General features: G+C 43.2%; 1 long non-coding RNA gene across 1 annotated transcript in view; it reads left to right on the top strand.

The window, feature by feature from the left end:
- The first annotated feature begins 1040 nt into the window (after nucleotides 1-1040).
- Nucleotides 1041-7944, top strand: part of LOC144326270 (uncharacterized) — a 188092-nt gene continuing 181188 nt past the window's right edge. The window contains exon 1 of the long non-coding RNA XR_013391464.1: nucleotides 1041-1252. This is a non-coding gene — a long non-coding RNA (uncharacterized LOC144326270). The remainder of the gene's footprint in view (nucleotides 1253-7944) is intronic.

Raw genomic sequence — 7944 nt, 5'->3', positions numbered from 1 at the left:
GGGAGGTTCTGGGAGGAGAAATTTGGCAACATGGATGATGAAGAAGACTTTGTGGGATTTCCCGCCTCCGAAGAGGAGGAAGGGGGGATATCCGAGGGAGAGGAATCCGACTGGGGAGATTGGGCAGAGGAAAGAGACAGCAGCAGGTGGAGAGCGGTGTTGGAATCATCTGAGGAAGAGGATAGCTCCTTCCAGGGGTTCCCCGCATCACCGTCCAAGGAACGGACGGGGGAGGGGGAGGGCCCTGGGAGGGAGGTGGATGTCAGGGAACTGCCATCAGAGACAAGAGGAGAGGTAAGGCTCCCCAAGGATGCAGGGGAGGGAACTAGCAAGGAGAGAGAGAGAGCTTCCGCTGGGGAAGGAAATCAAGGTGACACCAGGAAGAAAGGGGAGGCTGAGAGTACTTCGGAGGGAAGGCTCCGAGACTCTTCCAGTGAGATCAGCGGGGAGAGCACAGGACCTCCGCTTGGCACGCCCACGCTGCGCAGAAAGCTTCCGCACAGAGAATCTAGGAGGAGACTTGGAGTCAAGGAATTCTTATGTTGGAAGAAGTTTAGGAAACGCCCACTGACGGATTCTGCCATTGACTGAGACAGTCGCGTTGTAAGGGCTGTCAAACCAGGGAAAGGTTTAGCTATACAACCAGCTTGGAGCAGTTTGGAATTTACGCACAAGCAACCCCAATTCCCATTACATAACATAATGATGGTTGACTGGGAACAGTTATGGACCACAGGTATGAAATTCACGGCATGTAATGCCCTAAGAGAAAATTTAATGAAAATGATTTATAGGTGGTACATGACACCAGTTAAGCTTGAAAAAATTTACCATCTGCCCGACAATAAATGTTGGAAATGTAATGAGACTGAAGGTACATTCTTTCACCTTTGGTGGACATGCCCAAGGATTAAGACATCCTGGGAGATGATTTATAATGAAATGAAAAAGGTATTTAAATATACCTTCCTGAAGAAATCAGAGGCCTTTCTCCTGGGCATGGTCGGCCAATTGGTGCTAAAGAAGGATATAACTTTTTTTATGTATGCAACAACAGCAGCAAGAATACTCATCGCGAAGTATTGGAAGACACAAGATTTACCCACCAGGGAAGAATGGCAGATGAAGTTGATGGACTATATGGAACTGGCGGAAATGACTGGCAGAATCCGAGACCAGGGAGAAGAGTCGGTGGAAGAAGACGGGAAAAAGTTTAAAGACTATTTACAGAAACATTGTAAAATTAATGAATGTTAGAAGAATGTTGGAATGAAGTGATATGGCTTTAGTAGAAATGTTATAAGGAATTAAGTATAAATAGATTAATAGAATATTAAAGGAAAAATAAGGTTAGAATGTGTTAAGATAATTATAGGATAAAAAACAGAGGAAGATGGAAAGGAATTGCTGAAACAACTAATAGAAGTGGAATACAAAAAGGGAGGTGTGAGGAGGTCGTGGAAATAAGTGAATGAAAGATAAGATACTGAAATTGTTTTGATGTGTTTTAAACTGTTTTTGTTTGGTTATGTTAGTTTAATGTGTCAGTGTTATGTAGTGTTTTTGTATTGTATTGTTCTGTTCTTTTTTTCTTTTTCTTTGTAGTGTTGTGTTTAAATTGTTGGAAAAGTAATAAATATCTGTCAGGGAACTGCCAGTGCCGGAGGGAGAGAGAGGGCTCCAGAGGGATCCCAGAGAGCGTCCCGGGATTGGGAGAGGCAGCCCATCTTCTGGGGAAGGGAATCAGCTCAGCTCCAGTGGAGAAGGGGGGCAGATGGGGGAATCTGAGAGGGAGTCACATGACTCCTTGCCGGGGACCAGCGGGGGGAGGAAGGGTCCTCCGCTGCCTACACCTTCCTTGAGCAGAAGGCTTCCGCGCAGGGAAAGTAGGAGGAGACTGGGCGTGAAAGAACTTCTTTGCTGGAAGAAGTTTAAGAAACGCCCACTGACGGATTCTGCCAGCGATTGAGACAGCCACGGGTGAGGCTGACGCAGAGTGGAAAGTTCCTGGCCAGAACAAAACACATTGGGGTTAGATACCACTACATACGCCAGATGATCCAGGATGGACTTGTGGAACTATCCTACTGCAGCACCCAAGAGATGACTGCTGACATCTTAATAGATTTTATTGCATTAGCCGTGGGGCCATAGCATGATATACATAGAAATAACAACATAAAATGGGGGTGGGGAGGTAAAGGTAGATATCGTCCTGGGCGAATAGTTAAAGAAAAAAAAAGGGGGGGATAACAAAAGCGACAGGGGATTTAAAACATCGAGTGACAGATAGTACAAAAACAAAAAGACAAAAAACTGCTGAGGCTGGAGGAGGATCGTTAAAGGGTCCTTCAGCTCCTCAGATTTGTCCTAGCTCCATTGTCCTTGTACAATAAGGCTACTTGGAACTTCGTTCGATTGTGCGGCGTATCGACTGCAGCTGTGGTGTTAAGGAAGAAGTTAGTGCCGCTTTCCTCTTCATCACACTGAGCAGGAAGTTAGCTGTCATCTCGGTAATCCAACAATCAGAATCCTGCAAAAAAAGGGACACTATCCAAGGCTGGATTGGGAGATGAAGCTTGTTCACGAGAGGAGTTAAGAACCGAGATCTTTCGGATGAGATAGTTAAATCTGCCATGATAAAATGGGCACAGGATGTTGGTCACAACATTATGTTTGAAGACTGGGAAAGGTTATGGAACACCGGAATGAAGTTCACGGCATGTAGTGCCTTGAAAGAAAACATTATGAAAATGGTATACCGGTGGTACATGACCCCAGTCAAGTTAGCTAAGATATATCACCTGTCTGATAATAAATGTTGGAAATGTCAAGAGGCAGAAGGGACATTCTTTCACCTCTGGTGGACCTGCCCAAAAGTGAAGGCCTTCTGGGAAATGATTTATAATGAACTTAAAAAGGTATTTAGATATACCTTTCCCAAGAAACCGGAGGCCTTCCTTCTGGGCATGGTGGACCGGAAGGTGTCAAAAAAAGATAGAACCTTGTTTATGTATGCAACTACAGCAGCAAGAATTCTCATCGCAAAGCATTGGAAGATACAAGATTTACCCACACTGGAGGAATGGCAGACGCAGTTGATGGACTATATGGAACTGGCTGAAATGACTGGCAGAATCCGAGATCTGGACGAGGAAATAATAGAGGAGGACTGGAAAAAATTTAAAGACTATTTGCAAAAACATTATAAACTGTATGAATGTTAAGAATGTGCACGATTAGGAAATGTTATGCTTTCGCAATTTGATTAAGTAAATGGTAAAGTAAGTGATAACAAAGAAAAAAAGAGGAGACAAATGTGAAACAAATATATTATGTTTATTTTAAAGGTACTAAAACTGGGTTATAACATTCTGAATTTGGAAACATAATAATTGAAAGTTACAGTAAGTCGCGAAATAAGGTAACAAATTGCTGACACTGTTATTGCATAGAACGCAAGGCCTGGAAGATGTGAGGAGGTCCAACTGACAGTGATAAATTATGGAAAGATGATTTGACACATATCTATTCTTTTTTATTTTCTTATATCTTTATAATTTGTTTCTTGTTTTTTACTCTTGTATTTTTGAACTTGTGAACCTATGGAAAGAAACGCAATAAAAAATATTTATAAAAAAAAAAAAAAAGAACCGAGATCTTTCATCTGTCCAGTTGGGACAGAAGAGCATTACATGTTCCATAGTCTCCAGAGCCGTGTCATTACAGGTGCATGTTCTATTTGCGATGGGAACTCTGGAATAACGACCCGACAGAACTGCTGTAGGAAAACAGTTGAGACGGGCACAGGTAAAGGCCCTTCGCTTAGCCTCCGAAGAAATTGTGAAGCAGTATAGAGGGATCCCTTCAGGGGGTGGAATAGCTAAGGCTAGGCCTGAACACGGCCCTCTTGCATGGGAAGCTGTGTTAGAGAAGTCAAGTTGCTGTAGCTTCTTTTTAATTGGAGGTAGGGCCGCCGGACTGATACACTCTAAGTTAAGAACAGTTTTACAATTCAGATTGAGAAGAGAGCAGAATTTGAGGTTAATTGTAGTTTTCCAAGGGGAATTATGAATATCTCTTAGGATCAAATTGGAAAAACCACCTCTAATTCGAGCATCCAATGCTAATAGGTGGGAGCTATAGGAAATAGCTCGACTCCATGCTCGTTTTACAATTGAGGGCTGGGCGAACTCAAGTCGTAGGGCTGCACCTGAGACACATCTCGGGACGCCGGAAAGAGATCTCAGAAACATATGAAGTGGGCGATCCAAGTTACCTGATATTGCTGTAGTCCATACTTCGCAGCCATATAATAATTTAGGGACAACTTTGGCATTAAATATTTGAATTGCAGCTGGAAGGTGTTTGCCGCCCTTCTGGTGGTAAAATCGGACAATGGCATTAGAGGTCGTGGTTGCAGCGAGAAAGGCAGATTGTAGATGGGTGGTCCAGGAGAGATTATAAGTGAATATTAAGCCTAGATATTTAAAGGCTTTTACCTTTTCTAAGTAGCCACCTGTGATCTTAAGCGGCTCCAGCTTGAGTTTGCGGGAACGAGTGAAGTGGAGGATTTTCGATTTTTTATAATTAATATTAAGAGCTTCCGCCTTACAATAGGCGATAAATGCATTAACTGCATTTGCTAGGTCCGCAGCTGTTCTGGATAAGATGACGGCATCATCTGCATAGAAAAGGGAAGCAACGGGGTGGCCTGCTAAGTGAGGAGGATACTTAGATGCTAGCTTCAAAGGGGAAATTGTATCATGAAGATAGAGATTAAACAGTAAAGGGGCCAAGAGACAACCTTGTCGGACGCCCTTGGCTGTTGGGAATGGAGTGGTAAGGGAGCCGTTGGGACCACTTCGGACGCGAGCTGTGGTGTTTGAATAAAGGGAAATAATTAGGGAGAGGAGGTGCGGATCAATTCCCAGATGGGCAAGTTTGGACCATAATCTCTGCCTAGGAATGGAATCAAAGGCGGCCTCCAGGTCCATAAAAGCGGCAAATAGGTGGCCTTGCCTTGGTGCAGTGTATTTACTGGCAAGGTGATAGAGAGTTAGACAGTGGTCCATGGTTGATGCTGACTTTCGGAAGCCAATCTGTTCTAGCGGTAGAATGTTCCTCTCCTGGACCCATGAAAGAAGTTCTTCCAGTAAAACAGCGGCAAATATTTTCCCCGGAATAGATAATAAACTGATGGGGCGATAGTTCCTAGGGATGTTTGGCTGGCCGCCTTTGAAGATCGGAACTATTATAGCTTCTCTCCAGGAGTCGGGGATGTCTAGGGCGGAGGAGATAGCGGTGAATACAGGAGTCAGCTGTTCGCTCCACCAAAGAGGATCAGTCAGGAAAAGGTCCAACGGGACCATGTCTGGGCCGGGGGCCTTATTCCTTCGCATGGACATTATGATGTTGAAGATGCGAGTTGAGGTAAAGTTTATTGAGGAAGTGGGACTAAGAGAACAGGAACAGAGGTCCGACGGGGATTGAAGGAGATCTGTAAGATGATTTGGAGAAGCGAAACTGGTTGAATAATAGGCAATCCATTCATCAGCGGAAATCTGGGTAGCTGAATTGAATGGAGCCGAAGGTCTAACTAAGCACCAGAAGGAGCGGGAGTCATGCCTCTCTACAGCCGAACGAAGAGTGGACCAAGCCTCAAGGATGTGCTGCTGTTTCTTGCAATGAATCATGTTTCTGTATGTCCTTTTAATATCTATGAGCTTTGCACGGGTTTGGGGGTCGTTGGAAAATTTGATGATTCTGACCATTTTCCTAATTCGCCTTCTTAGGGCTTTACATTCCTTGTCAAACCAAGGTGATTCAGAGAAGAGGCGTTGGTGGATAGGCGAGGTGGTGGTTATGTAAGTTGTTGAGAAAGCATCGATTAATTTCCGGTATTGGTCAGCGGGCAGAATTGGGTCAGAGGGAACTGCAGACATATCAAATGATTTTTGTATGTCCAGGGCAAGAGAGGAGCTGAGGCTTGTCCATTTCTTTGTTTTGTATACAGGGTGGCTTTGTGCCGTGGAACTATAGTTTGAGGGGGCTGAAAATGGCTCTATTAGGTTTAACAATAGAGTCAATGGAAGGTGGTCACCACCAAAATATTCAGCCACTTCCATTTTTGTAGAAATTGAGAATAGCTCCGGCGTCAATAAAATGTAGTCGACAACACTGGTTCCCCGGGAAGTGATGCACGTTAACTGCTGCGAGGACAAGGGAGTAATGTTACCATTCGCGATGCAGAGATCGTTTTCCATGGCCAATTGGGCCATCAGCCTCCCCGACGCATTTGTTATAGGATCAAGAGAGCATCTGTTGACTGCTGACATCCTGACGAAACCCCTACCAAGAGAGAGTTTCCAGAATCTACGTGTCAAGCTGGGACTCTGGGTGGTTGAATAAAGTTGTTTATGTTTTGTATATGTTGTATTGCCTGAGAAGGGGTATGTGGGATGTAAAACACTGGAGCAGTCAATGACAACATTCCTAGAGTGTACATGTTAGAACATGGGGAGTGATGTCTGTCCAGCAAGCAGGTAAACTTCCTGGGGACGGACTTCCTCCGCATGTGACCAGAGGTGGGTGTGGCCTCACCTGTGCAGGTAAATGATAAAAGCACAGGGCAGGCAGCCATTCTCTCTCTCTCTCATCTCCATCTTTCGAAGAAGCAGGTTGCCCTCTTGGCTCTCAGCCAAGAGAGGAGGAAAGGACTATCTTGCTATTAGATTCTGAATGTATGTAACCTTTTTAAGACTGTCTGCCTTCTGGGATCATATTGTGAACAGAACGTGAGTAAACTCTTTTATGCTTTTATAAAGACTGTGTTGTGTCTTGTATATTAAGAGGGAACAAAAGGGGAAATTGTTGCAGGATTTAAGTTGAATAAGTTAAAAACGAAGGTTTTAGAAAAAAATCTAACAGCGATAGAAATATGGTCAAATTTGAAGCTTTCACTGCTAGGCCGTATAGCTGTGATAAAAATGAATGTATTGCCAAGAATGTTGCTTTTGTTTCAAACACTGCAAATTTTGGATAAAATGGATTGTTTCAAGAAGTGGCAGAGAGATATTTCTAGATTTGTCTGGCAGGGCAAGAAGCCTAGAATAAAATTTAAAATACTAACGGATGCAAAAGAAAGAGGTGGATTTGCCCTGCCAGACCTTAAACTTTACTATGAGTTGGCCGCAGTTGCTGGCTGAGAGATTGGCTGCTTCTTGAAAACATAGACATTTTGGATTTAAAAGGTTTTAACAATGTATTTGGGTGGCATGCATATCTGTGGTATGATAAGGTCAAAGCACATAAAGCATTTAAAAACCATATTGTCAGGAAAGCATTGTTTAATGTCTGGATAAGATATAAGGACTTGCTTGAAAATAAAACCCCAAGGTGGTTGTCACCGATGGAAGCGAAGGCTCAGAAAAAGTTCAATATGGAGGCCAAATGGCCAAAATATTGGGAAATTTGGAACAAGAGGGAGATAAATTGAAATTGCAGAGCTTTGAAAAACTAAAAAATAAAGTGCGAGATTGGCTTCATTATTATCAAATAATGGAGGCATATAATGCAGATAAGAAAATTGGCTTCCAGGTGGAAAAATCAAAATTGGAAACAGAACTGTTAGATCCCAAAACTAAGACTTTGTCAAGAATGTATAACTTGCTGTTGAAATGGAATACTCAGGATGAAACGGTGAAATCTGCTATGATCAAATGGGCACAAGATGTTGGACATAACATTATGATGGCTGACTGGGAACAGTTATGGACCACAGGTATGAAGTTCACGGCATGTAATGCCTTAAGAGAGAATATTATGAAAATGATATACAGGTGGTACATGACACCAGTCAAGCTTGCAAAAAATCTATCATTTGCCCGATAATAAGTGTTGGAAATGTAAAGAAACTGAAGGTACATTCTTTCACCTTTGGTG

This window comes from Podarcis muralis, chromosome W (genome assembly GCF_964188315.1).
Source record: "Podarcis muralis chromosome W, rPodMur119.hap1.1, whole genome shotgun sequence".
In the NCBI taxonomy this organism is placed as follows: Eukaryota; Metazoa; Chordata; class Lepidosauria; order Squamata; family Lacertidae; genus Podarcis; species Podarcis muralis.
This window is presented reverse-complemented; position numbering and strand designations above follow the sequence as displayed.